General features: G+C 44.7%; 1 long non-coding RNA gene across 1 annotated transcript in view; it reads right to left on the bottom strand.

The window, feature by feature from the left end:
* Nucleotides 1-18,644, bottom strand: part of LOC149747320 (uncharacterized) — a 35,919-nt gene that overhangs the window by 2,090 nt on the left and 15,185 nt on the right. Inside the window, exon 2 of the long non-coding RNA XR_016388167.1 lies at nt 8,902-8,961. This is a non-coding gene — a long non-coding RNA (uncharacterized LOC149747320). The remainder of the gene's footprint in view (nt 1-8,901; nt 8,962-18,644) is intronic.

Raw genomic sequence — 18,644 nt, 5'->3', positions numbered from 1 at the left:
CAAAATGTATGTCTGGTTCATGTTTTTAAAACCAATCAGAATTTGACATAGTGGCATGATCTACTTGTCATTCCTATAGCCTTGGGAATTGGGCCAGAAGAGTCTTGGACAAAATTCCATTTTGCTCAAAGCTGGTACATGAGCTGAGTCTTGAACTTGACCAACTGTTCTTTCCTGGTTGGACTATGTCCGTATTGCAGAGTCATTTTAAACAGCAGGCCCCAGAGAAAAATGGATGCTAAAACCTCGGGGTCAAAGTAAATTCTCAGCCCAAGGGAGGTTAACAGTGATAGTCCAACTGCCAGTGTCTCCTTCAAAGTGAAGGAGAAATCATCTATACGTCAGAAAGTGGGAAAAGGATTTCTCCTTCTACCCCATCTCCACAGCTCTGGGAAAAGCACCAAAAATCAAGCAAAACAACGTTCAGGTGTGAAACAGATTATGGTGCATAGCTGGAGGCAACGAAGTTGCAATTCTGTCCAATTACACCAATTTAATTGGGTGTTAAAAAAAATCTTAGGTCCCAACAGTAGTTTCCCGCCCAGCCTGCAGTCTATAATGGGAAGAAAGAGCACTTCTCTTTGCTGGAAGTTGTGATTTGGAGCACATCGCTTAGTGTTCTCCAAGGTGGGCGCCATTTTGACTTTGAGGATGAACTTAATGTCTGGTTTGGGTGTTGAAGACTTCAAAGCTCTTCTCCAGGGCTTACAAGAGCACAGAGTGAAAAAGAGTCCTGCAGATTCTTTCAGTCCATGGACTACTAGGAATAGCCCTGGATTCAGACTCTCCCACTCACATCTTACAAGTCTAAAATCAACCCTCTCCATGTGTAAAAAATTGGACACAACTTGAATGTCCAACTTTAGAAGAAAAGTTGAGAAACTTATGCTACATCAATATCATGGCAATAATTGCAGCCATTATAAATATTCATGAACAATTTCTAATGCCATGGGGAAATGCTTGTGATATAATGCCAAATTTTAAATGTAGGCTATAAAATTATATGTTATGTTCTCATTAATATCCAAAAGGCATAGAAAAGTAATCACACTTTAAAAGTGATTTCCTTTTAATGATAGATTGATAGGCAATGGCTTTTCTTCATCTTGTTTTACTGTATTTTCTAAAATTCCCACAACTTCATGTATTATTTTTATACACGGAAACAAAAACCATTCAAATGAAAAAATTCACTCCTACTCTGATGTGCCACTTTTATCTGACTGGTCTGTCCTCTGTACCTGGCTTGAACATTTTTTTTTTTTGCAACCCATTTGTTCCAAGTCATTCCCTTCCCCTGGCATACTCTGCTTGCTCCTCTCTGCTTTTCCAAACCTTCCCCACCCTTCAGACTGCTGGGTTTCCTGTTCTTCCAGGAAGTTTCTGGGACCTTTCCAGTCATAGACCATCCCCCTTCTGAACACCTGTACCACAGTTTCATCCACACCATTTGTGAAGCCGGGGAATGTTAGGGATCTTTTATTGTCAGCATTCCGTCTCCATGCCTAGGCCAAACCCTAGACCAATTACCTCTGAATCTGGGGTGGGATCCAGACATGAGTAATTTTTTTGAAGCTTACTAAATGATTCCAATGTATAGCTAGGACTGAAAATCACTGATCAAAACTCAAAAGTCACCCCTATACACAGAGCAAGCATTTGTCCCAGATTTTGTAATTCAAGTATCTGTCAAGTTGATCCCACATAAACCATGGAAGCTTCTCAGAAATCTTGATGTTCCAGTCCTTACCTATTATTATTATTGTAACCATATTAATTATGTCTCTGGGATGCATTTGGACACCAGACCCATGTCATGTTTTTTGGTTGGTTCAGATACATTTGGTCCAAGTTCCTGGGGAACTGTCTGATTTAACAAATAAAAATACAGGATGCCCAATTAAATCTGCATCTCAGATAAACAGTGAATCATTTTTAAAGGATGAGTATATCCCAAACATATCATGAGATATACTTACCCTAAACATGTATTCATTGCTTATCTGAAATGCAAATTTAACTGGGAAACTGTATATTTGTCTGACAACCCTTGCTTCAGGAAATAAGATTTCTGTATTCAAAGGCTTTTATTTCCTGTTGCGCTAGCATGGAGCCCTCATATAGTCAGGGTTGGACCTCCAGCGTGGCTGAGTTACTGACTACAGAAGAGACCAACTCCAGAATCAATTGGGAGAACGGCCCTGCTTTCCAGGCTCTGTCACTGACAGGGTTGTTAGTAACATTTTACTTGCAGAAGTATAAAAGAGGCCAAAATATAAATATTGCTGCCAGCCTGCCTCTAGAATTTGAGAATCAGTAGCCTACATTGGGCAGCGGCTCAGCGTACAAGATTCTGGAGTGAGAGAGTTCTGGGTGTGGATCTCAGCTCTCCCTGCTACAGAATCATTCTGGACAAGTTAAAGAACTTCCTTGAGTTTCAGTTTTCTCACCTATAGGTTGGAGATAGTTGCATCTAATTAATTAGTCTTAAATGAGATCATGTTTAAAGTTCTTGGCCTAGTGCTTGAGTCGTTATTGTTATTAATATAAAAGGAATATAGATTTTTTCAAATTCAGCCAACAAGCAAATAAATATACTCAGTGCTGCTCCTACCCCAGCTACCCTCTGGTCCTCTTCCTGTCACTTCTGATAGAAGCAGACGGTGATGACTGGGAAAGCACGGGAGAAAAGCCTGCTGTGGGAAAATAGGGTGAGATTCTTCGAGAAACTGAGACTGAAGACGCTTAAATAAGGCAGGTAGAATTTTATGCAAATTACAACCAAATGGCTGGCCTTCGCAGGAAGATTTTATGCACTTGAGGGTGGTCCGCCGACAAATTCAAGTGGAAGTGAGTGGCCAGGGTCACGGCAAACACTGGGGTCTTTGATCGGCCCTGAGTGCTGGCACCAAGGGCCAACACAACCCTTGTGTGTCGCGTCTTCAAATTCCTGCAGGTCAAAAACCATGTTTGTCTCTCAGCGATTGTTTCTACCCTGGGGCAATTCAGGATCACCTCGTCTGATGCCTCCGGAACAGCCAGACACTAACCAGACCTGATTTTTCACTTTTTCAAAAACAGGTTTGAAAAATATCGCCTGGGACAGCCGGTAAAAGGACGCCAGCCTGACTGCTCCACAAAGAGACACGTCAGCCGCCAGTCACCGTCAACTTTCTGCTCAGATGGTGACGAGTGGCCACATGGAGAGAAGGCCACGCGGCCACCCTAGGCATTGGGCACACCATCCCGCACGGATCCCAGATGGCGACCGAAAATAGGGCCAGAAGGGGAGGGGGGCATGAGGGACGCAGGGGGTGTGGCGGCTTCACGTCATCTCTCCAAGTTCATCTTCCGCTCCCCAGATGGCACATTTTGGGGAGCTCTCAAGATGTGCTTGGGGGAGGGAGTGGGGAGTATAGGAGGCTCGCCCCGTCAGTACCTGGGCAAACCGCTCAGCCGTTCTGATCCCAGTACCTTCCTCTGTGAGACTGGGATGGGATCCATCCATCTTGCTCTGCTTACTGTGGTCAAGAGGGTCAAAGGAGGTCACAAGTGGGAAAGAGCTCGAAAGCACTGAAGAAATTCTGCATGTTGCTAGGATTATGCCCCTGTCTCCGCTGAGACAAGGAATCCACCCAGATGTTGAAACAGCCCAAGTATGAAGACTCCGTGGTCTCCACCAGCCTCACTCAACTGCACCCAGGAAGGCAGTTCACGAGCCCATGACGAGCAATTGCTGACGACCTGTCCTGCTCCCCCGTCCAGCACTTGAGTTCTCCTGCAGGGTCTGTTCTGTTTCAGGAAAGGTGAAGCGGTGGGCAGTGGGGGAGGGAGAGAGCCAGTGGCTTTCAGATGGTCAGTCTAAGGGGAGTGTGAAGCCGACAGGACGAGCAAGGTGTGGAAAGCTGTCCCGTTGGCTAAGCCTGGCTCACAAATGGGGTTGACCCCCCTCGGCCTGCTCACCTGATGCACACCCAGATGAGGTGACAACACACTGCAGAGGGCAGGGGGCAGGCCTTGTGGTTTCCCATCTGGTCTCGTTTGGCTTCGGGGCTTTGGAGCCTCTGACAGACACATGGAGAACAACCTTGTCATCTTGAACCAGACGGTCGGCCTCCGTGCTCCGAATACGTGTGAGATTTCACACATGCTCTCTGGAGGAGAGAGGCCATGGGGCAGGAGAGGAGGCATGTTTACCTTCTCCGCAAGTGTTTGGATTTTTAAAGAAAAGAAAATAGACATTTCACACGGCATATTATAAACCAGCATCAGCTTTCTGCCCCGCGTGGTCTTGAAGAGACAAGAAGAAGCAGGAGAAAAATCTGATTCCAAGCTACTAGGGTTGGGAATGCCCACCTGCTTCGTTCAAGAAGTTCTCTTTCCATATATGTTCTTTTACTAACGTCTCACAATGAGCCTTTCCTCAACAAGACTCAGGGGTAGGGTGGGATTCGTATGCTATTTAAAAAAATCTATTCTGGGTAATACAGATTCTATCCCCCACGCGGCAAGAATCGAAAGATCAAGTACCTTGAAAACACAGAGGTGAGCTTTTTAAAAATATGGCTGTTCTTACTTTTCAGAGTTTTCAGACTTAACACAATACGTGCAAATGACTTAACAAAGAAAATAAAATAATTGTTTGAAAAAAGTGGGCACAAACCTACATCGATAATGCTAATGCAGCTGGAGATGGGGGGGTGAGGACGAGAGCTAGAGTGGATAGCTTGATAGGAAGGACAGCTCTTGTTCCCACCCACCCCCAACGCTGATGTGGGCGATCCTCTCATTCAGCCAACTTTAGCCATCTTGAAGAGTGCCACTGTGAAACCAGCTAAGAGACGCTCATGAATATGCTAGAACATGCTAGAGTTGACCAAATACCTCTACATATGATTCCATTTAGTAGCCCCAGCAAACCTGGGGGATGACAATTATTATCCCCATTATCTGGGTTGAAATGGAGACTCAGGAATTCAAATATTTCCAATTCCCAAAGCTAAGGACTAGAGCTAGGCCTTCTGAGTCCGTGTTACCCATTCTTAGACTTAGCAGAGGCCAAGATAGCCTAGTGTGGAAGCTTGAGGGCTCTAGTGCCAGGTTGTCGAGGCTCAAGTCCCAGCCCTGACACTTGCTTTGCTGACCTTAGGAAAAGATGTGTAAATCCTCTCGTTCTCAACTCCCTCATCTGCAAAATGGGGATGATAATAATAGGACCCATTTTGCAAGGTTGTCATGAAGATTCAATGAAACGACACATGTAAAGCACTTAGCCTAATGCCAGACACTCAACATATGTCAGCTCCCTGAACTTGGGAATTATTGAGAATAAATGCATTCAAACTATTCATATTTTCCATTCTATTCAGATTTCCTGGTACGTCTTATTTTTCAGTCTTCTTTGTAATAGAACCCAAAAGCCACTGTACTTATGAAAAGATCTCTCCAGAACAAAACCTCTGTTTCACAGAGGTGGGAAATTGGGAACAAACCTGCTTTATTGCAACAATGTAAAAATCTCTTCCAATGCATCTTCCACAGCTCCTAGGAAATAAGCAATGGTCTAAAAACTCCTCCAGCTTTGCCCAAGATCAAAGTTAAGTGAAAGAGGGAGTCAAGCTCTTCCCGGGGACAATGCAGATATACCTTTTTGGGTGGAATAAAACTTTATTTAAAATAATTTCATTACGGGGGTGGGGGAGAATGTGTAAAAAAAAGTTTGGGCAGGAAGAAGGGAATGCCTAAGGTGGCTAGTGGTTAAGCCTGGAGGTGTGGGCAGGAAGTAAGGATGGTAACTTACAGTATTTGTACATTTCAGTAGTGTTTGAATTTCTTACCACGGAAGAAATTCTTATGTATTATTTTGTAATAAGAAATTGAAACGTGGCCTTATTCCTAGGCCATTCTCAGCAGGGAAACTCTAAATTTTCCCTTAAGACGAAGCTCAAGGTTTTAAGAGGACAGATCCTAAGAGTTCTCATCACAGGAAAAAAAAAAAACACATTTCTTTCTTTCTTTTTTCTTAACATTTTTTCTTTTCTCTCTCTTTTTGTGTGTGTGTGTGTGTATGTGTGTGTGTGTGTGTGTGTCTATACGAGATGAAAGATGTTAACTAAACGTACTGTGGTCATTGTATCACAATATATATAAGTCAAGTCAGTCTGCTGTATACCTTGAACTTGAACAGTGCTATATGTCAATTATATCTCAATAAAACAGTTTAAAAAACCCAGCTCAACTGTAAATTCCTCTAGGAATCCCTTCCAGATAGAATTCATTCTCTCTTCTTCTGTGATCCAACAGCACTCTGTACCACCAGTGTTATAGCACTTCATTAATTCAGCTTTTCATTGTTCATCTATTCAACAGATGCTCTTTGAACAAGCCCCTAGGGGAGGCTTTGGGGAGCGAAGATGAGTAAGGCAGGTGAGGTGCCTGCTTGCTAGAGCGCCCTCTGGCTGGGGAGATGGACAGTGACCTCCCAGTCCTGGATTCATTAGCTGTCCTTATGTCATGAGCTCTGATGGAGAAGGGCCAAACGTCAAGGGAGCATACACTTAAGAGCCCTAGCATGGGTCAAGAGGCCTGGGAGGGTTTCTCTGTGCAAGTGATCCTTCAGCTGGGAACTAAGAGATGTGAGCATTAACTAGGTGAAGGGGGTGGGAGGAAGACCAGCTCAGTTTTGGGCTGAGCACTTAGGCAGGCACTGCAATGAGAGGGAACAGAGCTCACCAATGAAATGAGAAGTAGACCCAGAAGAAGGGCTAAGACGAGATCAAAGAAGCAGGCAGGGGCGAGATGGTGTGACGCTTTGCAGAGCATGGGATGTTCAACTTTAAGAACAGTTACAAGCCACTGAGAGATTTATCCCAAGGACTCCATTGCTTTTCTTCCCTGTCTTTGTTCACCTCCGCTTTGACACACCAGCTCCCAGCTGCCAGTGCCTGGAGCCTAATCATTACTGGTTGGATGGCTGAACCAAGTCACCCTAAGGAGGAAGAGACTGCAAACAAAGCCCATGAGTGCGCAACCCACCTCTCTCTCCTCCCTTTTGTCTCCTGCAGTCCAAGCCTGCGAGCTAAGAAGTATAAAGTCCCCACAAATAAGGAACGACCAGCAATGAGAGGCAAAGCTAAGACAATTCTTCCGCCTCACAGTCCTTCCAAAATGTTCACAGCTGGCATCAGGTATCATCGTCCTGACCGATGAGACAAACAAACCCAGACTGAAGACTCCAGAGGGGTCAGCATTGGCCAAAGGCTGTACGGAAGCCACGGCTGCTCTGATCATGTCTTGGCCAGTTGTCAAGGGCCGATTCCTCCATCCCCTGACTAAAATACGTATTTGTAGGCTTAATTATGTGAATTTTGCTTTCCTTTGGCTCAAAGAGAGTAGGTGTAGAGGCATTTTTCATGTTGCATAAAAATGAAAGTGTACTAAAATCATCCTCACCTCAAACCGAATGTCAGAGCAGTTGACAGCAGCGACCGAATACTTTTTATAGAAAAGGAAGTCAATTGAGAGACCACAAAAAATTAGAGTTGGGAAGGACCTCTGCGCTCACAGGGGTCAGGTCCCAGGAGCTGCTGTTGAATTGTTCCCTGCAGTGAAGGGTCTAATGTTTTGTCCACTCAAGTTTTAAATATCTCTACCCATAGCTTGTCCCTGAGGACGCCTCTGCACAGGGTGATAGATCTTGCTGTCAGGGCTTTTTTCCTGCTATTCAATCTCACTTTTCCTTTCCTCTACTTCATCCCATTTGTCTTTGGCAATGATGTAGACAAGAGTGTGCTGACATTTGAAAACAAAAAGCCCTGTCTTTACCTTCAACTTTGTTTTCCAGACCCTTCTACCTATGGAAACTTTGAGATCTGGGAAGGAGGCAAGCAAACGAGCGGATGCTCCTTCTGGAAGAGGCCATTTCCAAGGGCTGAACCCGAAGCCTTGAGCCCCCAGGTGGACGTGAGGGATCATTAGTGCCTCAGGAGAGTACAGGGTACCCAGGGCCTGACTCTCAAAGGCAGTGGGGACAGTCACCGAGTTCTCCAAAGTTTAACAGCCTCCTGGTGCGACGGCTGGGACAGAAGGTGGCAGCAGAGCATCAGGCTCCGTGGGCCGAGCAGCCCTGGGTAACGCAATAAGTCCCATCTCCTTGGCATCCAAGCTTGGAGAGCACGTTTAACCAGACCGGCCAGGGAAAGCTGTGCTTTGGCCAAGAGCGAGCTGCGAATCAAAGCTCTGGCCAGTCTTTTAAGACAAATCCCAAACGGTCAGGATTCTTGGGAGCACTTTTTCTCCCAAAGAACGTCCTGCAGCCAGAATTTAATCCCAAGAATAACTTCAGTCCTAAACAGGGATGTTGGTCCAGGCTGATCTAAACGCAGAAACTTGCCATCTGCTCTGGTGTGGTGGTGTGCAGATTTTTGTGTTTAAAGAAATTTGGGGCTGATGCATTTTTTTCTTTATTCTTTCTAGCCTCAAGCTATTTGCTTCTGCATTTGTCTCTGGTTTTCTGGTTTGTTTCCCTTCGCTCCACCGCTTACTTCTTTTGTCGTGTTTGCAGGCAGTCCTTCCAAAGCAGAGATCTGGAAAGTAAGCATTTCTGACTTCGGGCTGGCCTCCTGCTGGGGAACCAATTAAATGTACTACCCACCGGGGAGAGTGTGATATGTTTTATTACTTTCTAATTTCGGGCCCTGAAACGGCTTCAGTGATCAGAACATTCTTCCGCTTAAGAACCTGAAGGAGCTGGTAGGATGATGCTTTTGATTTGTGTTTCATTTATAAAGGTCCATACTCGCCAAGCGTACTCTAAGGATTTCCACGGGGCCTCAGATTCTTGAAGTGGGGAGAAAGCAGGACAAAGAAAACCACGACAAAACTTTCTCCCTACTTTACCTTATCATACTGGAAACTACCAGCTACTTTGGGACAGTCTTTCTTTGAGAAGCCGATGAACTGAGAAAAGAAGGAGAGAAGAATTAGAGCAAAACAATATCACTGGATTCTAAATCTATTTAAACTACAATAGTAAATCACAATCCTGCCTCTTTCTCATTACTGATGGCCTGATAGTAGGGCCTCCGAGATGCTCGTTAAGGGGAAAAGAAGAGTTGTGCTTTCTTTCTAAATACATTCACAGGAGCCTCCACCCAAGGTTCTCACTGCTGTTTGATCCGTGCCAATTTTTCTTTCTTAAACAGTTAGCATGAAACAAAAAGGAAAGGCATGAAAAAGAGGTGGGGTGAGGGCCCAAATATGTTCTAATGAAGAAGGTAATGATAGTCCAATTCTCCCTGAATGTCTGACTTTCTATTTACTTATCTTTGCAACAAGGAAGGATGCCTTAAAATCCAGAATCGCTCTTGGATAAAATCAAATACTAACAGCCCAGCTAAACAGCTAAGAGCCCAAATTATGAGCCATTCCAAATCCTTCCCAATTGCCATGAGGGTCTTGGCTGAGGGTTTTTTTCCTTTTTTCTTTTCTTCTTTTTTCCCTGGCTTGCTTGCTTAGCTAGAGGTAATTCTGAATGTGTATCTGAAGTATCTCCCTGATATTCTGAGGGGACTTTTCTCTCGAGCAAAAGCTCCCCTGAAAACAGGGGCTTGTTTTCATTCCCATTAAGTATGGCTCAGTGTTGAGTCTTACCAGTGAATGGCTTCTTTTAGTGACACTGACAACAAAACTGACATATATAACCATGCTCAGTGATGACTTTTGTAAAATGTGATTCAAAAATTAACATTTATAATTTTATAATAAGCCAGCTATCATATTTGCTATTATATGATGCTCTGTTGAAACCATCCTTCCTACTTTTATATAGAAGTCCCATGAGAGAAAAATGTTTATCTTTATTGTTTACAGCTCCATTAAGTACCACTTTATCATATGATTTAAAATCCAACAATATAACTTAGCAGTCAGCATTTATTTATTTAAAGAAAGAGTAAGTGTTTCTTCAGAGTTTGTCTAAATTTAAAATCACAAACCAAACCACCTCTCTCCCTCCTTCATTCTTTTCCTTCCTTCCTTCTTTCCTCCCTCCCTTCCTCCGTTCCTCCCTTCCTTCCTTCCTTCCTTCTTCCCTCCATCCCTCCCTCCCTTCCCTTCCTCTTCCCTTCCTCTTCCCTTCCTTCCATACATTCATTTTCAAACCCAGTGCTGAATCTTGTTGGGTCTAAATGTTCCATAAAAATTCAACTTCCCTTCAGGAATAAATAGTTGTAGATTATGTGAAATGACCAACCTCCTTGACAGGTCTTTAGGGAGAACACTCTATATAACTTTGACTAAAAAGGCAATGTTCTAGATCAAAATATAGTCCAGCTCTACACTGGCAAAGAGAATAGAACCAATAAACAATGAATAGAAGCAAGAATGAATGAATGGAGGGATACACAGGCAGACGTAAAGCAGAATCATAATACTCAAAGCTTCCAGTTAACTCAATTCTCCATGAAACTCATGCCTACAACTGAGCAAACACTCACTGGACAACCTCCTGCAAGAGACAGGAAATAGCACTATTTCAATCAACCAGTTTGGCATGTTGTGTTTTACAGGTTCTACAGCTAACACAGAATCCAAACAAAAACATGGCTGGTGTGGAACTACATGCAAAGGACACTGTCACCTGGTTGTTTCAAATCTGTTCCTTATCAAAATTATCTGCCTTGTTTGTCCAACTCCCATTTTTGAAGGCACACCATTCATTAACCAACCTGTCATTAGATGCTGGTGATGACCCACTTTTCCAGGATTCTTGTTTTAAATACAGGATTGATAGGAATCCCAAAGCTGGGAGATGAGGGGAAGGTGGAGGCGGCAGAAATGGTGAAGAATTTGCAGGTAAGACTTAGTATTGCTTCTAGGTACTCTCCTTCCTACAGCAAAGACAGCACGTGGAAACAGTGCCAGGCTTTTCCTTTGCACAGAGCGGAGCTAAGTCTTTCTGGGCTTGGCTGAGGAATTTTCTTCTGCATGAATTATGAGACGCCAAGCACTCTGCACTTTCTGTTCACCCAGGCTGCATCGATGTCTACTCATTGTGCCCCTTGCATTTGCCTCCTTTTCAGCCCATTCTCACTTGGAGGGTCATAAGGGGTGAAAGCATCTTTGTAAGTCACTTTGATTTTACACAGTTTGGGTGAACAGATCCATGAATCTCCAAAGAGAATGTTGATAGACTAAGTGGGGAGGGAAGGCAGGAGGAGAGGGGAGAAAGCAAAGCAGTTGGTGTAAAAACAAACCAAAGAATAGTTAACGATGATGCATTTTCCCAAAGAGTCACCTGGCCTCACACCTAAACCGAAACCATCACTGGGACATTCTTGTGGAAGCCGCTTCCTGGGGTTGTGCTATCTTCAGGAAACACATCCCGTGAAGGCCTTTGCAGGAAGCAAGTTCAATGTCAAAAGGAGCCACAGGAGAAACTTAAAATTCTGTCGTTCACACCCTAGCCACTTAAACGTTCTTATTAAAAATTTCCTCCATCGTCCTTAACATATACAATTCTCCAAAGCAAAGAATGACTTTTTAGAGTCTCTGTGTGCCCATAAAATTCTGTCTCAGAGATTTTATTAACAATCATAAAAACATCAGTACCCATCAGGATCACTGTGGAAAGGGAGAGGCAGTTCTTCCTGAAAGTGTGTTCAGATTGTCTGAGACCGATGTTGCCATGAAAAGGGCGTTAACTGGAGACTGAGGATGGATAGACGTCTTCGCTTCCCTGTTCACCATTGAGGACAGGCCAGATGGAAGCTCACACAAGTCTGCTTGGTGGGAAGCAGGCAACCACGCCTGCAGCCGGAAGCAGAGCCCCATGGAAGGCAGCATTCCAACCTTTGGGTCTTCAGGTTGTGTATTTATCCATGACACAGAGGGCAGGGGAGGGACCAAGGGTTCAGCACTGCATATTTTTTATGGCATGAGGATATGTTTCTTGGGACGTTGAGAAGTCTAAGATGAAGTGCTTTAAATGACTATCTGACTATTCCCCAGCCAGCTCTAAGCACTGGCCAAACAGCCTTGGCTTATTGGCTGTCAGTTAAGAGCAACCAAAATAGCAAACAGTAAAACGCTTCCTGCGGAGAGATTTGTACGGGGGTCTCGTTGGCTCACCTTTCGCAGGAGGTTGATCACGTGATCATGATCCGTCTTCTTCTAAGGCTCCCTCACTTTTTCTTTTTCCATTGTACCTTACTTCAGCCCTGCAGTCAGGCAAAACTTTGATCGTAGAAATTCGAAACTCTAATGACCAAAAATTCTTGAGGGGTTTTCAAGGAACGGGTGTACTGCACAATGCAATGGCCTCACCAATCGGAGAGTTAACTGAGAAGCCATCCAGTGAGCTCATAATCCATCAACATCCAAGCGGCGTGGGGTGGCTTTAAGGGCATGGGTTCTGGAGTCAGTGAGGTTGAACTCTGTACCAGTTCTGTCCCTTCCAGTTACTTGACCTCTCTGCACCCCAGTTTCCTCCTGTGTGAAAACTAGGATGATAATATCTACTTTAATGGGTTGTTGGGCTTTCAGGAATCCATCACGCATGAAAGGCTCCTGACACAGTGTCTGGTGTTTAGCTGGCCCTCACAATACGCTACTGTCTTCCCCTAATTACAACCAAGAAGTGATCTGTGATTACTTGCTGTTACAAAATTGTTACCTCGGCCGGCTGAGCAGCAACATAAACTGGGGAGACATGTATTCTCAGGTACTTTCATGGATGAGACCCCGAAATCTTCCTCAGAGGAGTCTAATGCAGCCCACCTGACCTAGGACCATAGACCAACTCTCCCTGACTTCTACCCACCAGATGCCAGTGGCACCCTTCCCCTAGTTGTGACAGCTGAAAATGTCTCCAGACACTGCCAGATATCCCCTCGGGGGCACAATGACCCCCACTTGAGAACCACTGGCTTAAGCTAAATGAAATATATTCTTAAAAGTTACGCGATACTTCTCTCAGCAAAAGTTTCTACATTCTCCTGTGTCCCTTGGGCCATGACCACAAGGTGAGGTAAGCAAATATATTCATTTGACACGTAAATACTGTACAAGTCTGATCGTAAGGCAAAGTGTTTCCCCCAAAACTATTCCACAGGATGTAAGTCCTTACAAAATTTCTCATTCCTGATGCTTGCTCAGTTACTTTATTTTGAACATGAAGGAAGCGTTTGGGGGATGACATTAGCCCCAGGGGCCTCAACCAATGGCAGTGGGGGAGAGCAGGCTGGAGGCCTACCGATGTCATCTGATAACGCCACGGGAGAAAGAGGAGCAAAAATGCTTCTCACAGATTTGGTGCTTATTTTTGAAGACACGACTTCATCATACAAATATTGAAAGTATTTTAAGCAGGTCTCAAAGTTCATTTTACCAAAAAAGAAAACATAAAGAATATTGTAAGTGGTGACCTTCTAGAGATCATAAATATCCATCCAGAGGACAAATGAGAAAACTTCTTGGGCACTGAAAGAAAATTTTCAGTAACAGCATCTTAGATGGATTCAAAGTGCCCTTTTTTTTTTTTTTTTTTTTTTTTTTGCGGTACGCGGGCCACTCACTGCTGTGGCCTCTCCCGCCGTGGAGCACAGGCTCCGGACGCGCAGGCTCAGAGGCCATGGCTCACGGGCCCAGCCACTCCGCGGCATGTGGCATCTTCCCGGACCGGGTCATGAACCCGTGTCCCCTGCATCGGCAGGCGGACTCTCAACCACTGAGCCACCAGGGAAGCCCCAAAGTGCCCTTTTTTGAACAATTTGAAGTGAAGGTAGTGTGTGATGGAGAATATGTTTGATGATGATTCAAAGACGGCTTCGGTGACAATGAAGACAAATGACAAAGTTCTTTTGAGAAGAAGAATCTGAACACAATCAGTCCGTGATCTCAACTTTTTTTGAAAAGATTGGGGAACGTTATATTTCTAAATGCTTACCCTATTCTATGTAATATGCCATATATGCAAATAAGTTCATCAATGAAGTTTGGAAGTAAGTGTCTTACTATTTCACAAGAGTTTACATAGCTGGGTTGGTTTTCTCTTTGGACAGGGAGACTCCGCCTTGTATGGGGGTTTGCCTCTTCCTTGGGCATATGCTCACCTGAAGCACCTACTGTTTTCAAGACTTTGTGTGAGTCAGTGTGGGCAGAACTCGGAGCACGTGTTTCTGGCCCCCGGAGAGTTAATGATCTCTGTGGGAAGACCAGACAGAAGCAGGAGAAGCGGCTTCCACATGATTCAGGGTGATTTGGCTCCAGGTAAGTGGTTCAGATGATGTGCTGGGAGGAAGAGGAGGAAGACCTTTGAGGGATGCCTCCAGATGACCTTTTGGAAACTGCAATCAGATGCGTGTGCCCTGCTCAAGATTAACGATCGACATCCTTCATGTGGTTTCCAATGGCCAGTATGGTCTGGACATCTCCTTCCTGCCAGCCCCGTCTCTAGCTTCAAGTCTCCTTCTGTTCATCTCCCTCTCTGACTATCCCTTGGACACTTTCACCCCCCTCCAGCTTTACCACTCTTCCCGCTACCCACCCCCTCCCTGGACTGTGCCTCGCCTTCCCACCTGCTCTTTTTCCTGCCTGTGTCTCTGCCTTTGCACCTTGCTGTCTCCTCTCCTCTCCCCTTTCAAACTCCCTCTCATTCTTCAGATGTTTACCTCAATCCTCACTTCGCCGGGGAAGTCTTCGCGGACCCCCACTTGTGGTGAGGTTCCTTGGCATTAGCTCTCACAAAACTGGTTATTTCCTTTAAAGTGTTGTCTCTGTTTATGCTTATGCAACCATTAGTGTCATTGTTGATTGATGTGTTTCTCTTCTTTTATGCTATAACCTGGTAAGAGCAGATCTTCATCCTTTTCCACTCATCACTGTATCCTCAGGGCCTGGCCCCAAAGTTGATACTTAATAAATGGTTGTTGAGTGAATCAATGATTAATTGAATGTGTATTTGCTATAACCTTTGGCTTTAGGCTTGTTACTACTATCATTACTGTATGACAAGAGCTAAGATCCAATAGCTTACTGTAAGTCAAGTACTTTATGTGTTCTGTCTTATTTAATCCTCACAAAATCCTGTGATGTAGATTCTGTTGTTTCCACTACACTTGTTTTCTATATGAGGAATCTGGGGCTCAGGAGAGAGGTTAAGTAATTTAGTCAAGGTTGCAGGCACAGCGAGTTTGCAGAGGAATTGGGTTTTGATCCCTGGTCTGCCTGGCTTCAGAACACTGCCATCTGTATTGTATCATATTGTATTATATCTCATCTGTGATACTCAGATGATGTCTGCCCATATGACCTGGTATGAGATCTAATACCTCTAAGAAGCTCTCAATCATGCCACTCATCTTTGCTTCCTGATATTTTTCGGCTGGTTCCCCACCATTTGGTAATGAATGTCCTGGCTGGTGGAGTCATTCTTACCATTTATAAACACATCTAATATACCCTTGTTATATTTCTCCCTTATTGAGTAAAGGAGGGTCCCCCACCAGGGACAGAAAATGCATCCTTTGTTCCTATGTGACTCATGACATCTGGTAAGTGCTGGGCACGCCGTGGGGACTCACCTATTACTCCTTTATTGGTTGATGACATCACAAGGATTTCCTTAGAAGCAACAACTCAGGGTTCAGAACTGAGGCATAAACTGTGGCTAGATTTCATATACCTTTGACGTTATTGCCTTCTCCAGAATTTAATCAACACTTTGTCTTGTATGGGCAATATTTACTTCAAAAATTTCATGCATTTCATTCAATCCATCAGCAAATATTTGTTGGGGGGCCAATTTCTGGACAGATTCCCCCCCCCCATAACCCCACTGTTGGCTTGCAGAACGAGACACCGGTCCAGATGGTCTTCATGCCTGCCCTCGGTCTTGGGTGTCTGAATGGCTTCCTTAACTCAGACCCTCAGGTGACTCTGTAGAAAGCCCCTCCCTCATATTTAGGTAACTGCTAAAACCCCCAGTTTCCACAGCACATTTGCTTTTCAACCCCACCCTGAGATGCCTCCCCAAGACATAAGGGAAGCCCAGAAACAAGGCATCTGCGGAACTACAGAGTTTTTACGTGAGATCAAAATAGCATCAGAACTTTTCAATTGTGAAACAATGAATCAAGAGAGGAAGAATCAAATGAGAAATGGTAAGTATTCCACAAAGAGTAGGATTAGAGTCCTCAGGCAGGGAATACCCACAGCTATCTTCACACCAGCCTAAATCAGGCAGAAGCTCTAATCATGAGGATAAAATGAAATAATGGATGCATTATTTCTAGTGGGACTTGCATTACTATTTGGCCTAATTATTTGTGATATTTCACCCATATTAGAAGCTTCTTCAGAGGCAAGAAGTAACAGTTTGTCTCCTTGAAAACAAAGAACAAAGGCCACGGTGCTCTCTAGAAGCTCGCCTATCATCAGGAGGGGAAAGAATCTGCCCATTATCAGGAAGTTCTCCCTAGAGATCTTGAGTATCTCCCCAAATGATCCCTCAGTGAACTGCAGTTGCCCACAAGGATGACGATTCAGAAGCCATAAGCCTTGCTGCAGAAGTGAGAGAGAGATAGTTTAGGGACAATGCAAGCCAAAGAAACATTCTCTCCAGCCTTGCTCTATGGTGACTGGTGTGTGTGTGCGTGTGTGTGGCACAAATGTGCACTATGATAAAATGGGAAAAGGGAGCAGCACATCCCCAGGTTTGCTTCCTTTAATGCCCTCTAGCGTAAAGGACTAGGTTTGGCTGAGAATGATAGAAAATCCAAAATAGCAATGGTCTGAACAAGGTGACATTTATTTCTCTGTCACAGGAAAATGGGCCTGAGCAGTCCAAGCTGGAACAGCCGTCTGCAGTCAGTGGGGTCTCAGACTCCGTCATTATTTTTGCTCTGCCATCCCCAACGCGTGGCTTCCATTGGTTCGGGATGTCTGCTTCATCTCTAAACATCGTGTCCACATGCCATAAAAGGGAGGGAGATGGTATTACTCCTCCCTATAAAGACCCTTCCCCGGGATTTGTACACACACTTCTGTTTATATCCCATCTGTCAGAGCTGAGTCACATGACTCAACCGCAAGGGAAGCTGGGAAATACAGTCTTTATTTTGGGAGACCGTGTGCCCAGTTGAACATTAAAGGGTTCTGTTGCTATGGAAGAAAGGGAAAAGAGATACTGGGGAACAGCTAGGAGTCTCTGCAACATTCTGCAAGGCATTGGAGATTTGGGGGTTTGTTTCCAGGCCACACCTCTCCCTTCCATTCACTGGAGCTGATCCCATAATTGCGTTCATAGTGGGAACCCAGACTGCCTGGCTGCTGTGAATGGGATGAAGGTTTATAGAAAACTCAAGTTGGATCAGTTATATTTTCTCTCCCAAGAATTTGGAATTAAGATACAGTGATTGACTGTTATTAATCTTTCAAACTGGACCCATTGTGGGCACCGTGGAGAGGATGTCCTCTGCCAAGTTCGTCTAGAGGCAGACAACTGGTCTGCAGAATCCCTGAGAGAAACAGGGACAGGGCATCATGCAACCCTGGACCAGGGAAAGTCAGACATAGTAGCTGCTCTGATATCTGATGCCTTTCTGGTTCTGGAGCTCAGCTATATTTCCTTCCTTGGGTTGCATGAGAAACCCTTGTGTCCTTATTGAAGTCCTCCATTTGGGGCTTTGGGTAGTTTGAGTGGGTTCCTCTTCCCTGCAGCCAGAAGAACCTTGACAATGACAATGCCTCTGTGTGGCTATGGCTCTGAGCAGGGGACAACAGTCAGCTCAAGGTTCTCCTTCGCACCTGGCTTCCTGGACGGGACAAAGCACACCCCTCTCCCTCGAGACTGTGACTTAAATCCATTAAGTTGATTCACTTTTAGAATCTAATTGTTCTTCTTCCCTGGCAACATGTTTCCATTCGTTTTTGGACCACTGGAGGCACCACACAGTACCACAGTACTACAAAGCAGGGACTATTGTTGGCAATATTAGACAGGAAGGCAGGGGCTGGGGGAGATATTCTGGGGTGGATGAGCCATGCAGTGGCCTTCAGATCACCTCCTGATGTCAAGTTATCTGTGTGACTTAGGTAGAGCGCCAGACCTGGGAACTCCCAATACATCACGAGGCTGCTGCTAAACAAACCTTGTCCTTATAATCGTATCTCATATGTAAACAATTCCCATCTAAAGAGTCAGGGACTGGAACTTGAGCACTAGATGTTACAGCTACAGCTACGGTTTTCTCCTTTGAGTATTTCAAATAGTTAACACTTGGAGAAGGCAATGCTTCTGGTTAATAACGTGTCTGTCTAAACCAGGCTCCCAAGCATAATAATCTTGCTTGATCTTTTGCCTCTCTGGGCCTCAGGTTCCTCTTTAATAAAATGAAGGGGTGGTATTAGAACTCTCTTCCAACTCAGAGGTTTTATGAGTCCCCACTCACAGGGTGAGATCCCTCAGTGGCTTCAGAAGACAGAAGGAGAGAATTCAAATGTTGGCTCTGCCACTTCCTAGCTGTTTACACATGGGAAAAATACCTTTAACCCTAAGTCTCAGTTTCTATTCTGTAAATGAGGAATGGTGACAGCGCCTACCTGGTGGGGGCCTCCCGGGGGCTGAGCACAGTGTGCTCGAC

This window comes from Delphinapterus leucas, chromosome 16 (genome assembly GCF_059928025.1).
Source record: "Delphinapterus leucas isolate spDelLeu-1000000601 "Yukka" chromosome 16, BTC_Dleu_Yukka2, whole genome shotgun sequence".
NCBI lineage: Eukaryota > Metazoa > Chordata > Mammalia > Artiodactyla > Monodontidae > Delphinapterus > Delphinapterus leucas.
This window is presented reverse-complemented; position numbering and strand designations above follow the sequence as displayed.